At 42.9% G+C, this 16,923-nt stretch overlaps 1 protein-coding gene across 9 annotated transcripts in view; it reads left to right on the plus strand.

The window, feature by feature from the left end:
• UIMC1 (ubiquitin interaction motif containing 1) overlaps positions 1-16,923 on the plus strand; it is a 141,784-nt gene that overhangs the window by 15,215 nt on the left and 109,646 nt on the right. For 2 of the 9 annotated variants that reach the window (XM_070570280.1, XM_070570284.1), the window contains exons 1-2: positions 15,459-15,618; positions 16,121-16,283. The exons of 2 other annotated variants lie outside the window; for them this stretch is intronic. The gene's annotated coding sequence lies outside the window, so the exon portion shown is untranslated. Of the gene's footprint in view, positions 1-15,458; positions 15,619-16,120; positions 16,288-16,923 lie in introns of those variants that run through there. 5 more of the 9 variants (XM_070570281.1, XM_070570285.1, XM_070570283.1 and 2 more) reach the window with 4 other exon arrangements.

Consider the following 16,923-nt stretch of genomic DNA (forward strand, 5'->3'; position numbering starts at 1 on the left):
TTATTTTAAATGTGTTCTTTTTTGTTCCTTTGTTACTCCTTTACGACTTTCTTTTGCTTATTAAGTGAATATTTTCTAATATAACATTTTAATTTCTTTACTGATTTTACCACTATATTTAAAATTTTTTTTCTAGTGGTTGCTCTAGGGTTTACCATAGACATCATTTTTAAAATTTTTTTTTTGAGGAAGATTAGCCCTGAGCTAACATCCACTGCCAATCCTCCTCTTTTTGCTGAGGAAGACTGGCCCTGAGCTAACATCCGCCCTTCTTCCTCTACTTTATATGTGGGACACCTGCCACAGCATGGCTTGTCAAGTGCTATGTAGGTCCACACCTAGGATCTGAACCAGTGAACCCCAGGCTTCCAAAGCAGGATGTGTGAACTTAACTGCTGCACCACCGGGCTGGCCCCTACAGTATACATCTTAACTTATCAGAATCAGATTCAGATTCTTTTTGTTTTTGAGGAAGATTAACCCTGAGCTAACATCTACTACCAATCCTCCTCTTTTTGCTGAGGAAGACTGGCCCTAAGCTAACATCCGAGCCCATCTTCCTCTACTTTATACGTGGGACACCTGTCACAGCATGGTGTGCCAAGTGGTGCCATGTCTGCACCTGGGATCCGAACTGGCAAACCCCAAGCTGCCAAGAAACAGAACGTTCGCACTTAACCGCTGTGCTACCAGGCCAGCCCCGTGAGCACTTGTTGATGCAAAGAATCCATAACCAACCTATAAATCAGAATTGGGGTGAGTTTATTATGAGCTGGAGTGAGGATTATAACTTGGGAAGGCCTTAGAAGGTATTCTGGAGAAGCATGGGTTTCAGAACAATCTTTTTATTTATTTATTTTATTATTTTTTTTTGAGGAAGATTAGTCCTGAGCTAACATCTGCTGCCAATCCTCCTCTTTTTGCTGAGGAAGACTGGCCCTGAGCTAACATCCATGCCCATCTTTCTCTGCTTTTTATATGTGGGACGGCTGCCACAGCATGGCTTGCCCAGCGGTGCCGTGTCCGCACCCAGGATCCAAACTGGTGAACCCTGGGCCACCGAAGCGGAATGTGTGCACTTAACCGCTGCGCCACCAGGCCAGCCTGGGTGTGTTTAATGTATGTTTCTTGTTCTAAAAAGATATAAGATTGTTCTGAGGGGCTGCCCGGTGGCGCAGCGCTTAAGTGCACACATTCCGCTTTGGTGGCCAGGGGTTCGCCGGTTTGGATCCTGGGTGCAGACACGTCACTGCTGGGCAAGCCATGCTGTGGCAGCCGTCCCACATATAAAAAGTAGAGAAAGATGGGCATGGATGTTAGCTCAGGGCCAGTCTTCCTCAGCAAAAAGAGGAGGATTGCAGCAGATGTTAGCTCAGGGCTAATCTTCCTTAAAAAAAAATCACACACCCAGGATACATTTTCATCAAAATTTCAAAGAGCTACTCAGTTGCAAATTAGCAGGTCAACATGACTGTGATGTCAGGAAAGGGACTAATTCTGGGTGTTACCAACAGGGTGTTACCAATAGGGTATAGAAGGGGAAGTATGCGTTCTTATCTTAAGAGAGTGCATTCTTTGCTTTAATGGTTAAGCAGATGTAAAATGTATATTTGATAGTCGATAAATCAGGCTTTTTAGTTCAAACTGAATCAGTTTTAAACTGGAATAGTTAACCCATATATCTCAATATGTGAAAATCTCTTGTCACACACCCTTAGGCTTGAACTTCTCCAGGCTTTGTTTTAAATCAGTTACTTTAGGAAGAGATTAGGAGCTACCTGTTCTCCTAGCCCACTCCCTTGCCCTCCAGTCTTCTTCTTCCCCCAGGCAAAATCTCTAAGCCAGGGCTCGGGAGCTGAAGATGGGAACAATGACAAACTTCTCTCTGAGTGGCACCCCCACTCTAGGGTCTGAGGAGTTGGCGTTGGGGACAACAGCAGCCCGAGGACCTCTTGGCTTGTGTATCTTGACATGGAACTACTGCCCCTTGAGCTGGGGCAAGGGTGATCAGGGCCGTAATTCTTAGTGTGCCTCACCCAAGTTAGAGCCTCCACTCCATAAGCAGGGGCTGGTGGAAGGAGGGAGCCCCAGCTTCTCAACTATGTTTGCCTGGGACTTAGCCTCAGCAATGGGTAGCTCGGGGCAGAATGAGAAACACTGGTGTTCTCCTCCTCGGAAGAGAGTCTTTCGAATGAGAGCTGCAGGGACGAGAGCCCTGTGTTCTTGGCTTTAGGAGACTGGAGAGGCATTACCTCACTGAGCTGAGAGGGGGAAGAGAAAATATTCTTGGTTCAAACACCACAGACTCTCACTTTTCTTACTGAATTTCTGTAGATTCCCAACCCACCCCCCCCCACCCCCCCCACCCCCCCCACCCCCGCCCCCAGAGGAAGATTAGCCCTGAGCTAACATCCGCCACCAATCCTCCTCTTTTTGCTGAGGAAGATTGCCCCCAAGCTAACATCTGTGCCCATCTTCCTCTACTTTATGTGGGATGCCCTCCACACATGGCTTGACAATCGGTGCATAGTTCCGCACCTGGGATCTGAACCTGCAAACCCCAGGCTGCTGAAGCGGAGTGCAGGAATTTAATGGCTATGCCACGGGCTGGCCCCAGATTTTTTTGAGTAGATATTTCTTCATTTACTGTTTGCCCTAAGGACTGTATCCGAAGGCTTGAAATGGTTCTTTTTAAATAATTTTCACCACTTTCACTGGGGTGCAGGTCAGTAGAGCGGTAAGTTGATTCTCTACATAGGTGAATTTTGAGGTATGTTAATTACATTGCAATGCAGTTGTTTTGAAAAAGTAAGAGAACCTGTCACATTGTTGTATCAGGATTGAGGAGTTGTAGTCACTGGCTTCTGGCTGTAGTCACCCCTCTCATTTCTCTTGTATATGGATTTCATTAAATAATAAAAGTCATATTTAAAAAATAAAGAAAGATTCCGGGGCCTGCCCCTTGGCAGAGTGGTTGAGTTCGTGCGCTTCGCTTCGGGGAACCAGGGTTTCACCAGTTTGGATCCTGGCTGTGGTCATGGTGCTGCTCCTCAAACTATGCTGAGGCAGCATCCCACATGCCACAACTAGAAGGACCCACAACTAAAAATATACAACTATGTACTGGGGGGCTTTGGGGAGAAAAAGGAAGAATAAAAATCTTAGAAGAAAAAACATTCCAGCTCCTAATCATCTTCTAAAAACAAACTTGTTGTCTCTTTGGCACCTACCTACAAGTTGTCTATTGGCTGTCAGCACTGTGTATGGGTCTCTTGGGATTCTCTTGTATGTAGCTTATCCTTACTTGATAGAGTTCTTGCCACATTTCTACAAGGTCCTCTTGCTATTCCCTGTGGCAATGTAATAACTTGTTATTGTTTTGCTCTACCATGGCCTGTTTCCAGTTAGCCTTTCTCCCATGGCATTTGGATTGTTTCTGGTTTTTAGCTATAACATACTGTTTGGCTATAATCATCTTTGTTCAAATCTGTTCTCTCTTTTGAATCATCTCTGTGAGATGTATTCCCCAATGTGGTAATACTCAGGTTTAGAGTATGATCATTTTTATGATTCTTGACAGCTATTGCCAAATTTCTCCCTGGAAAGATTATACTTGTTTATTGTGCATTCCCAATGCAGAAATATACTTATTTTCTCACAATCCTGTTAGCATTGAGTTTTGTCTGTTTTATTAGTTTTTGCTAACTTAACAAATGTGCTGTGGGACTTATATTTTGTATTTCTTTAATTATTAGTGATGCTGCACATTTTTTCTAGCGCTTGTTTATTCTTAACATTTTCTTGTGGGTTAACTCTGTGTGTTTGACAGTCCCCACTTTGTTTATAAATGTATAACTTTGGTTGAGTCACTAGTCACCTCTCCTCTTTGTGATTCAGTTTCTCAAACTGTGAACTGGAGAAGCTGAGCTAGATCAGCGTTTACCTTGCTTAGCAGTAGAACTCTTTTTCAAACATCATCCCATATAAAAGTGCTAATTTATTAATATATAGTTACTTTATAAGTTCAAAATTATAACAGTTATTTATAAAATTAATCAATTAGAACAATAAGGCAGTCTAGATAAGGAAAAAATTTTGAAGCTAGGTATTACAGGTGGCAACTGAAGTCTTTTTTCATCAGAATCACCATGAAATTTACTCCTTTTTAAAAAAATTATTCTCTTTTTTTAATCACAGTATCATACATTGTCAGTGGGAACTCTATTTTATTTATTTATTTATTTTAAGATTTTATTTTTTTCCTTTTTCTCCCCAAAGCCCCCCGGTACATAGTTGTATATTCTTCGTTGTGGGTCCTTCTAGTTGTGGCATGTGGGACGCTGCCTCAGCGTGGTTTGATGAGCAGTGCCATGTCCGCGCCCAGGATTCGAACCAATGAAACACTGGGCTGCCTGCAGCGGAGAGCACGAACTTAACCACTCGACCACGGGGCCAGCCCCGCTTCTTTTTTTTTTAAGATTTTATTTTTCCTTTTTCTTCCCAACCCTCCCGCCTCCCCCCGCCCCGGTACATAGTTGTGTATTTTTATTTTATTTTATTTATTTATTTTTTTGAGGAAGATTAGCCCTGAGCTAACTGCGGCCAATCCTCCTCTTTTTGCTGAGGAAGACTGGCTCTGAGCTAACATCGATGCCCATCTTCCTCTACTTTATATGTGGGACGCCTACCACAGCATGGCTTGCCAAGTGGTGCCATGTCCACACCCGGAATCCGAACTGGCAAACCTCGGGCCGCCGAAGCGGAACGTGCACACTTAACCGCTGGGCCACCAGGCCAGCCCCATATTTGTGTATTAGTTGTGGGTCCTTGTAGTTGTGGCATGTGGGATGCTGCCTCAGCATGGCCTGATGAGCAGTGCCGTGTCCGTGCCCAGGATTTGAACTGGTGAAACCCTGGGCTGCAGAAGTGGAGCCCAGGAACTTAACCACTTGGCCAGGAGGCTGGCCCCCTACTCCTGTTCTTTTAACTTTTATTATGGCATAATTTTAGACTTATAGAAAAGTTGACAGAATGGTACAGCATTCCCAAATATCCTTCATCCAGATTTCCCAAATTTTAACAGTTCACTACTTTAGTTCTATCATCTTCTCTACAGTTGCTTTACAGATATTATTCTTTTGAACCATTTGAGGTCAAGTTGCAGACATGATGTCACTTTGCCACTCCAAGTAACTTCAGTGTATATTTTCTATAAACAAGGACATTTTCATGCATAATCACAGTACAGTAATCAAAGTAAAATATTACGTTGACTCAATAGTATTATCTAATCTATAGACTATTCAAATGTCACTAATTGCCTCAATATTCTCATTTATAGCAAAAGAAAATTCTAGATCATATGTTCCATTCAGTTGTCATGTCTCTCTAATTTCCTTTAGTCTAGAAGAATTCTTCAGCTTTTGTCTTTCTTGCCATTGATATATTTAAAGAGTACAGATCAGTTATTTTGTAGAATGTCTCTCAGTGTGGTTTTGTCTCTGTTTCTCCATTGACTTAATCAAGTTTATGCATTTTTTTTGCAGCAATACCACAAGCATCATATCAGGTTGTACATGATGTTGATGTGTCTCATTACTAGTGATAACATCTCTGACCACTCGCTTAAGGTGGTACCCACCAGTTATCTCTACTGTAAAGGTACTATTTTTCCCTTTGTAATTAATAAGTATCTTGTGAGGAAATTCTTTAAATTTTAAAATATCCTGTTAGTGATCAGCCTTGCAGCCAATAGTTTTAGCATTCATTGATGATACTTGTCTTAATTATTACTCTGATGGTTGCCAAAAGGTGGTTTTCTAATTGCATTATTCCTTCCACATTTATTTATTGACATTCTCCTAATGGAAGAGCTGTCCCTTCTTTCTTGTATTTATGTATTTATAAATTAGATTGTATATTTATATCAATATAGACTCAAGAATTATTATTATTATTTGTTTTTTGTTTTGTTTTGTTTTGTTTTTTGAGGAAGATTAGCCCTGAGCTAACACCTGTTGCCAATCCTCCTCTTTTTGCTGAGGAAGACTGGCCCTGAGCTAACATCTGTGCCCATCTTCCTCTACTTTATATGTGGGACGCCTACCAGAGCATGACTTGCCAAGTGGTACCATGTCCACACCTGGGATCCAAACTGGCGAGCCCCGGGCCGTGGAAGCAGAACGTGCAAACTTAACCACTGCACCACCGGGTCAGCCCTCAAGAATTATTTTATTTAATAAATTTTAATCCATGACTATCATTATTATTTTTTTTTTTTTTGAGGAAGATTAGCCCTGAGCTAACATCTGCTGCGAATCCTCCTCTTTTTGCTGAGGAAGACTGACCCTGAGCTAACATCCGTGCCCATCTTCCTCTACTTTTTATGTGGGACACCTGCCACAGCATGGCTTGCCAAGCGGTGCCATGTCCACACCCGGGATCCGAACTGGCGAACCCTGGGCTGCCAAAGCAGAACGTGCGCACTTAATCGCTTTTGATGCTCATATTGTTCCAAATTTGACACTAGAAACCCCTTCAAGGTGGCTCCTATATGTATTTGACATGTCCTCATCCTTCTTTGAGCACTTCTTTACTTTCTTGAACAATCACATGATCCAGGATCATCTTGTACTTTCCCTGGAGTCAGCCATTTTTCTGAAGAGCTCTAGTTTTGTATAGTAGAGAATGTTTTTTAAACGCCAAGATATGGGGGCTAGGTGTTCCCATTTCTATGGTGTCATTGCTTCTAGGCTCTCGCAGTACATAGACCTAGGATACATACGTCCATACACATATATGCATGTGTTGAAACATGTGTGTGCATTTGTATGCATCTGGATTTTTTCCTTCAGTGTGCATTTTGGGTTTTTTTCCACTCTTTAGTATGGTTATGTTTTTCATTTGCAATACAGTTTGACTAATTTCTGTTTGTGTTCCATTTACAGTCGCCCTGCCCCCAATCCTTGTTGATTTTATTTTTTTAATATGTGAAACATTAATTTAGTTCCGAAACTAGAACTATGCAAAAAAGTGTTAACATGAAATGTCTCCTCTCCCCACCTTCATATCTCATTCCAGTGATTACTCTCCCCATCATTCTTTTTTTTTTTTTTTGAGGAAGATTAGCCCCCAGTTAACATCTGCCACCAATCCTCCTCTTTTTGCTGAGGAAGACTGGCCCTGAGCTAACATCTGTGCCCATCTTCCTCTGCTTTATATGTGGAATGCCTGCCACAGCATGGCTTGACAAGTGGCACGTAGGTCTGAACCCGGGATCCAGGCTGGCAAACCTTTGGCCAATGAAGCGGAACATGTGAACTTAACCGCTGCGCCACAGGGCCGGCCCCTCCCCATCATTCTTTACACTTTGAGTCTACCCACTCCCAGTAGAGAACCAGTTTATAGTTTCTAAGTTGTCCTTTGTGTGCAGCTTTTGTTTGTTTGTTTTGCTCTTGCATATTACTTCTGCATAATTTTCCATTAATTGGATGTTACATTTTCCTATGAGTGGACATTTAGGTTATTTCCAGTATTTAAAAAAATTTTTTTTTAAGATTGGCACCTGAGCTAACATCTGTTGCCAATCTTTTCACTTTTCCTTTTTCTTCTTCTTCTCCCCAAAGCTCCCCGGTACATAGTTGTATGTTCTAGTTGTAGGTGCCTCTGGTTGTGGCATGTGGGACGCCACCTCAGCATGGCCTGATGGGTGGTGCCATGTCCGTGCCCAGGATCTGAACTGGTGAAACCCTGGGCTGCCGAAGCAGAGTGCATGAACTTAACTAACTCCGCCATGGGGCCAGCCCCTATATATATAGATTAAAAAGCACTGAAAACCTATAATAAATGCTAAGCCAAAAAAAAAAAAAAAAGATTATACCATGACTAACACAAGTGCTGTACACATACACCTGAAATTTGCTTAGCATTTTCTTGGAAGCTGTGTACATGTGCTGTGATACTGTTCTCTTTTGTTACAGTTTTACATGAGTAGGCATATATAGCCCTACATTTATAAAAAGTGCAGAATTACCAACTTCCTAATTATTGTGATTTGAGGAGGTTAATAAATAACATTCCTGTTCTTGCCCAAGAGTGGAACCAATTGAAAGATCAGTGTGTTGTCGAGTGACCTTGCTTATAGTTCAAATCTGAACTGGGAGGACTTGCTCCATTATAGGCTGTCTAAGTAGCCTTGGCTTTTCTTGGTGGAGATGGGAAAGAAGAGGGGTAGTGTGATGTGCTGAAAAACTTAGAGCAGAGAAGAGTAGAGAATGTGTGCTTCATGCAGGTGGGCAGATCTAAGAGAGAATGAGGAAAGGGCTGGGGAAAGCATGTGCAGTTCCTTCTCTGAAACCTACCAGTCATATACGTCAGCCCTACCCTGGGAGGCGTGAGTGAAGAGGTGGAGAGGGGCTAGGATTATTACACAAACTGAAGAGCTCCCACATGGAACATGAGAAGTTATAAATACCTGATCTTCCCAATATTAATAAATGACCCACTTAAAAAGTGACAAGAAATTCTATGCAGAAATAGTAGGAGAAACTGGAAAGAAAGAGATCAACACAAAAACATAGGTAACTTGGATGCAGCAATCATTAAAAGGTCTCTAGTGATTACTTTTGTTTTCTTTATATAGTAGTTTATTTAGTTTTGATTACACAGTAGTAGTTCTAAAAATAAAAGCAGAACATTACGGATATTTTAAGGTTCCCTTTGTCTGATGTCAATTTTGGACCTCTAGCTCCCTTTTCAGAAGTATCCTCTATTTTCTGCTAGTTATGTATCCATGTATCCTCCCAGGCCTATGAAAATACTTTTACATGTGTCTCTTACCTTCAAAAACATATGATATTATTTGTGTAAGAGTGCATGTTCATATAAATGGAATTATGCTGAGCCTATCATTCATTCTTTACTACGTCCTAGACGCTGTTCAAAGTACTGGGGATACAGCACTGCACAAAGTCAAGTCCCTATTTTCATGGAGCTTGTATCACCTCCAGCTTGCTTTTTAAAGTCAATATCATGTTTTGAGATCTATCCATGATGATACATGTGGATTTAGTTCATTTCTTTTAATTGTTCTATGTTATTCTAGTATATGAATATACTATACAATGTAATATATCATTCCCTTACTGATGGACATTCAGATTTATATCAATTTAGATGTTGTTTACGGCAAGTAACAGAAAACTTGACTCAAGCTAATGTAAATATTAAGGAAATTTATTATCTCATATCACAGAAAGCCCAGAAATAGAACCATCTCCAGGTATTTATGATTAGGGCCCTCACCCTGCAAGTTTCTCCAGCAGTGTTTTCCTCTTCTAAGCTGTGTATTAGTTATTTGTTATTATATAACAAATTACCCCAAAACTTAGTGGCTTAAAACATTAACATAGCTTTTGTGGTTTAGAAATTTGGGCATGGCTTAGCCAAGCAGTGTCTTTGACTTAAGGTCTCTTATGAGGTTGTGGTCAAGCATATGGGGGTACCAGGAATCCTCTCCCACACATGGGTCTCTCCACATGATTGCCTTATGACACGGCATTTGGATTCCCCCAAAGTGAGCAAATCCAGAGGGTGCGAGTGTCCAGGAAGGAAGCCACAATCTTTTTATAACCTAATCTTGGAAATGACATCCCATCACTTCTGCCTTATTATATTTTTTAAAAGTAAGTCATTCAGTGTAGCCCACACCCAAGGGCAGGGAGGAGATTATGTAAGAATGTGATTGCCAGGAGGCAGGATGATTGGGGGCCATCTAAGAGGCTCAGCTACCATAGGCTGGCTCTGCTTAGGGTTGCAAGATGGCTGCTAACAACAATTGCCTCAAGATTCTTCTCTGAAGTAAGATACTCCAAAAGGACCTATCTGGCCCTGCATTGAAGCCATTTTTTTTTTTTTTTTAAAGATTTTATTTATTGCCTTTTTCTCCTCAAAGCCCCCCAGTACATAGTTGTATATTCTTCGGTGTGGGTCCTTCTAGTTGTGGTATGTGGGATGCTGCCTCAGCATGGCTTGATGAGCAGTGCCGTGTCCGTGCCCAGGATTCGAACCAACGAAACACTGGGCTGCCTGCAGCGGAGCACGTGAACTTAACCACTCGGCCACGGGGCCAGCCCCGAAAACTTTTCTGATCTCCCCCCTTCCGAGTTCAATTCAATCAACATGTATTGCATGTTTGCTTTTGGCCAGGCTCTTTTGCTACTTGCTGGGGTTACATGGGTCATGTCTTCAGAAAGTTCACTAGTCTTATAGAAGAGATAGATACATTCAGCAAATAACTGCAGTATACCATGGGTGATGGGATGTTCCAGCAGCTGAGGAAGCAAGCAGGAGAAATGAACTGGGGTTAGAGGAGGCAGAGGAAGAAATGGTTGAGCTGGATTTTGGAAGATCAGGTGGAGGTAGGAGACTTGGGGGGATAGGAAAAGGACATTCCAGAATTAAATGTTACAGAAAAGTACTAAGAATAATGTATCTATAGTTCCACTACCCAACTGTTAACAATTTATTTTTAGATGTCTTCTTTCTTAAAAGAAATCGTGACAGATCTATCTAAAGTCCTGGGATTTTTTTGTTTTATTTTGTTTTTGAGGAAGATTAGCCCTGAGCTAACATCTGCTGCCAATCCTCCTCTTTTTGCTGAGGAAGACTGGCCCTGAGCTAACATCCATGCCCATCTGCCTCTACTTTATTTTTTATTTTATTTATTTGTTTATATATATATTTTTAAAGATTTTATTTTTTTCTTTTTTCTCCCCAAAGCCCCCCGGTACATAGTTGTATATTCTTCGTTGTGGGTCCTTTTAGTTGTGGCATGTGGGACGCTGCCTCAGCGTGGTTTGATGAGCAGTGCCATGTCCGTGCCCAGGACTCGAACCAACGAAACACTGGGCCGCCTGCAGCGGAGCGCGTGAACTTAACCACTCAGCCACGGGGCCAGCCCCCCTGCCTCTACTTTATATGTGGGACACCTACCACAGCATGGCTTTTGCCAAGCGGTGCCATGTCTGCACCCAGGATCCGAACAGCGAACCCTGGGCTGCTGAAGCGGAATGTGCAAACTTAACCACTGTGCCACTGGGCTGGCCCCTAAAGTCCTGTTTATCCCCCCCTGCCCACCCATCCTGGCTTCTACCCCTCCCCGTCTCCTGCACTCAAAACATTATCATGATGTGTATCCATCTAGTTCATTTTCTATACTTTACATATATATAGTTTCTTTTTTCTTTCTTTTTTTTTTTGAGGAAGATTAACCCTGATCTAACATCTGCCACCATCCTCCTCTTTTTGCTGAGGAAGGTTGGCCCTGAGCTAACACCTGTGCCCATCTTCCTCTATTTTATATGTGGGACGCCTGCCACAGCATGGCTTGATAAGTCGTGCGTAGATCTGCACCTGGGATCCAAACCACTGAACCCTGGGCTGCCAAAGCAGTGTGTGTGAACTTAACTGCTATGCCACTGGGCTGGCTCCCTACACATACATATTTTCCATAATCAATATATACTGACATTCTATGTATTTTTAAATTTAAATTTCACAGTGTACATATTTGTTGACAGTTGCTATTTCAGTAACTTATGAGCTATCAAATGTTCATACGTATAGGACTCATTTATGGGTTTTATTTGTTATAATATTTTATTGTAGGAATGTATCATGTTTTATTCATCCATGTCTTATTGGACATTTCCAATCTTTACATTTATTTTAGATTCTAAACATTTAAAAACTTCTTTTTTTAATCTATTTTTTTATTGTGGTCATAATAATAGTTTGTAACATTGTGAAATTTCAGTTGTACATTATTATTTGTCAGACACCATATAAGTCTGCCCCTTAACCCCTTGTTCCCACCTCCCACCCCACTTCCCCCTGGTAACCACTAAACTGTTCTCTTTGTCCATAAGTTTATGTTCCACAAATAAGTGAAATCATATGGTGTTTGTCTTTCTCTGTCTGGCTTATTTCACTTAACATAATACCCTCAAGGTCCATCCATGTGGTTGCGAATGGGACAATTTTGTCTTTTTATGGCTGAGTAGTATTCCCTTATATATATATATGCCACATCTTTATCCAGTTATCAGTCGATGGGCACCTGGGTTGCATCCACATCTTGGCTATTGTGAATAATGTTGCAAGGAACATAGGGGTGTGTAAGTCTCTTTGAATTGTTGATTTCAAGTTCTTTGGATAAATACTCAGTAGGAGGATGGTTGGATCATATGGAATTTCTATTTTTAATTTTTTGAGGAATTTCCATACTGTTTTCCATAGTGGCTGCACCAGTTTGCATTCCCACCAGCAGTGTATGAGGGTTGTCTTTTCTCCACATCCTCTCCAACATTTGTTATTTTTGTCTTGGTGATTATAGCCATTCTAATGGGTGTAGGGTGATATTTAAGTGTAGTTTTGATTTGCATTTCCCTGATGATTATTGATGTTGAGCATCTTTTCATATGCCTGTTGGCCATCTGTATATCTTCTTTGGAAAAATGTCTGTTAATATCCTCTGCCCACTTTTTGATTGGGTTTTTTTTTTTTTTGTAGTTCAGTTGTATGAGTTCTTTATTATGGAGATTAACCCCTTGTTGGATATATGATTTGCAAATATTTTCTCCAAGTTGGTGGGTTGTTTTTTTGGTTTTGATCTTGGTTTCCTTTGCCTTCCAGAAGGTCTTTAGTCTGATCAAGTTCCACTTGTTTATTTTTTCTTTTGTTTCCCTTGTCCGAGTAGACAGTGTATTTGAAAAGATCCTTTTAAGGCTGATGTCAAAGAGTGTACTGCCTATATTTTCTTCCAGAAGTTTTATGGTTTCAGGTCTTACCTTCAATTCTTTGGTCCATCTTGAGTCTATTTTCGTGTATGGAGAAAGATAGTGGTCTACTTTCATTCTTTTGCATGTGGCTGTCCAGTTTTCCCAGCACCATTTATTGAAGGGGCTTTCCTTTCTCCTTTGTATGTTCTTGGCTCCTTTTTTGAAGATTAGCTGTCCATAGATGTGTGGTTTTATTTCTGGGCTTTCAATTCTGTTCCATTGACCTGTATGCCTGTTTTTGTACCAGTACCATGCTGTTTTGATTACTATAGCTTTGTAATATATTTGGAAGTCTAGGATTGAGATGCCACCAGCTTTGTTCTTGTTTTTCAGGATTGCTTTGGCTATTCAGGGTCTTTTCTTGCCTCATATAAATTTTAAGGTTCTTTGTTTTATTTCTGTGAAGAACATCATTGGGATTCTGACTGGGATTGCATTGAATCTGTAGATAGCTTTAGGCAATATGGACATTTTAACTATGTTTATTCTTCCAATCCACATGCATGGAATATCTTTCCATTTCTTTTTTTTTCTGCTTTTTCTCCCCAAATTCCCCTGGTATATAGTTGTATATTTTAGTTGTGGGTCTGTCTAGTTGTGGCATGTGGGACGCCATCTCAGTGTGGCCTAATGAGTGGTGCCATGGCCGTGCCCAAGATCCGAACCTGGGAAACCCTGGGCCAAAGTAGAATGCCGGAACTTAACCACTCCGCCACAGGGCCAGCCCCATCTTTCCATTTCTTTAGGTCATTATTGATTTCTTTCAGTAATATCTTATAGTTTTCCTTGTATAGCTCTTTCACATCTTTGGTTAAATTTATTCCTAGATATTTTATTCTTTTTGTTGTGATTGAAAATGGTATTGTATTCTTGAGTTCTCGTTCTGTTAGTACATTATTGGAGTATATAAGTGCCACTGATTTTTGTAAGTTGATTATGTATCCTGCAACTTTGCTGTGGTTGTTGATTATTTCTAATAGTTTTCTGATGGATTCTTTAGGGTTTTCTATATATAAAGTCATGTCATCTGCAAACAGCAAGAGTTTCACTTCTTCACTGCCTATCCAAATTATTTTTCTTTTTCTTGCCTCATTGCTCTGGTCAAAACCTCCAGTACTATGTTTAATAAGAGTGGTGAGAGTGGGCACCCTTGTCTTCTTCCTGTTCTCAGAGGGATGGCTTTCAGTTTTTCCTCATTGAGTATGATGTTGGCTGTGGGTTTGTCATATATGGCCTTTATTATGTTGAAGTACTTTCCTTCTATACCCATTTTACTGAGAGTTTTTATCATGAATGGATGTTGGATCTTATCAAATATTTTCTCTGCATCTATTGAGATTATCATGTTGTTTTTTCCCCTCATTTTGTTAATGTAGTATATCGCATTAGTTGATTTGCAGATGTTGAACAATCCCTATGTCCCTGGTATCAATCCCACTTGATCATGGTGTATGATCCTTTTTATTTATTTATTTAAGATTGGCACCTGAGCTAACATCTGTTGCCAATCTTCTTTCTTCTTCTTCCTCTTCCTCTGCCTCTTCTTCTTCTCCCCAAAGTCCCCCAGTACATAGTTGTATATTCTAGTTGTAGGTCCTTCTGATTGTGCTATGTGGGATGCTGCCTCAGCATGGCTTGATGAACAGTAACATGTCCGTGCCCAGGATCTGAACCAGTGAAACCCTGGGCCACTGAAGTGGAGTGTGCGAACTTAACCATTCGGCCACGAAGCCAGCCCCCGATCCTTTTAGTATATTGCTGTATTTGATTTGCCAGTATTTTGTTGAGGATTTTTGCATCTATGTTCTTCAGCGATATTGGCATGTAATTTTCCCTCGTGTTGTCCTTGTCTGGCTTTGGTATCAGGATGATGCTGGCCTTGTAGAATGTCTTAGGAATTTTTCCATCTTCCTCAATTTTTTGGAATATCCTTCTCAAACTGAAAAGGATAGGTAATAAATCTTCTTTGAATGTTGGTAGAATTCTCTAGGGAAGCTGTCTGGTCCTGGACTTTTATTTTTTGGGAGGTTTTTGATTACTGTTTCAATGTCTTTACTTGTGATTGGTCTATTCAGGCATTCTTTACATTTTTTGCAAGGAAGCAGGCTTGGACATGTACATGTCTTCTTGTGCACTCCTGTAAGAGTTTCCTTCAGTATTTTTCTTGACATGAAATTGCTGGGTCATAAAATGCATTTAAAATCTCACCAAAAGTGGATGTTCTAATTTTACACTTCCACCTGTTAGCTCTAAGAGTTTCCATTTCCCAGATTCCCTCCCTTCCCCGAAATGATCAGACTTTAACATTTACCATCCGGAGATAGTTTTCAAGTGGTCGTATGAACAGATAATTTCATTATAAGTAGATACCTGCAAAGAAAGGGCCAGAGGAGGCTTGATGTCGCAGAGACGACTTTGAAGTGTTCACTGTAGTGTTTTGGGGGCCCTGTTGCTACTCCTTGGTTTCCCTCCAAGGGCTAGCAAAGTGATAATTGCGAGAGCCCCGGGAAGGGCCCAGACCACTCTCAGAGGTCGGATCCGCCCCGGGTGATGGCGCGCCCCCACCTCGTGCCGTTGGTACGTCCCGGCGCGGCTCCCCCCGCCGTGCGGGTTGGTTCCGTCCCCGGACGCTCGCGCCTGCGCCCGCCCGAGAGCGCGGCCCCTCCTCGCGGTGCCCTAGGTTCGCGCGGCCCCTTCCGCCCCCTCTCCTGACGTACTGCGGCCGCGCACGGCCCCAACGCCCCGAAGCGGGGTTCGGCGCAGCGGCGGGGGCCGGCCGGTGAGTACCTCCCGCCTCCGCGCACCTCCTCTTTCCGCCTCCTTCTCTTCCTTGCGGGGGCCGCGACCCACTCCTCGTGCGGAGGGGCGCCTCTGCCGCCGGAACGAGGCCCTCTCGACGCTGAGGCGGGCCTCTCCCGACGCGGGGCCAGCCCCTCGGAGCCCGGGACCGCCCCCTCCCCCCCGGGGTGCGGCCTGCATCCTCCGGGCGTCCCCTTGGTGCTTCTCGCTCCCCGCGGAAGGGCTCCGGGCCCCGCCCGCCCCTCGAGGGCGCCCTCCTCCTTCTGGACGCCTTGGGAGGCCGCCCCGGCCCCGCGCCTCGTCCCGCGGCGCCTACGGCCGGGCCCTGTGTCGGAGGGAGGCCGTGGGCCCCGCCGCCCCTCACGCCCCGTCCGTCCGCCAGCCGCCGTTTTGTTGGGGAGTGGTCGTTCTAGTTATTTGCCCAGAAACAGATGTTTGCCTTAGAACCCTTGTCACCATCCCTCACTTCCCCTCCGGCAGAGCTGGTGTGTCTCCCCGCCGTGCGGGGAGCGGATGGCGGACGTTGCACACACATTCGGCGGTCACGGCAACCTTCTGAGCCGGTCCTTTGTCGCCTCGGTCCCCAGGAGCAGGAGCTGTAGCGGCGCCGGAGCGCCCGACTCAGCCCGCGGAGCGCGCTCGCACGTGAGTAACGCCCGGAGCGGAGAGCTCTCCGCGCTGGGTCTGCTCCTGTCAGGGGGGCGCTGCCTTGGAATTGGGTGGAAGGACGTGTCTTTTTGGAACATGTGGAGCTTCGGTTCCCAACATAGCCAGTTACCAACAGGAAACTTGAATACATTTTCTGAGATGTAAAATAGTGATAAAACAGTGCATACCACAGGATAGTGAGAAAAATAGTGAAAAACACTGTAAAATAGTGATACCTACCACATAGTGTTATTGGGAGGAATGACCTCTGTAATGCGTGTGAGGTGCCTGAAATAGTGTCCAAGGACTCAATACAACTGTAATTTAATTACTAAGGGTGTCTTTGGATTCTGTTACACAGTTGTCCTAAATGAGGCTGGGAAATAAAGCATCATGGGGGTGTGTGTGTAGGTGAGTGTGTAGGTGTGCGTTTACCGTTTTTTAAGATGGAGAAACAAGGAAGCTCATGTAATCAGGCGATAAAGACCTTGGTACCAAATTTGTTGAATACTGACTCGTTTAGGGGTAAGAATCGATCATTCATAAGGGATTATTAAGGTCTCTATGCCCCCAAGCTTTCAAAGCAGTTCTGACAGGTTTGGTAGGTAGAATGTCAAGATTATAAATTACCACGTCA

Source organism: Equus przewalskii, chromosome 13 (genome assembly GCF_037783145.1).
Source record: "Equus przewalskii isolate Varuska chromosome 13, EquPr2, whole genome shotgun sequence".
Classification (NCBI taxonomy): Eukaryota; Metazoa; Chordata; class Mammalia; order Perissodactyla; family Equidae; genus Equus; species Equus przewalskii.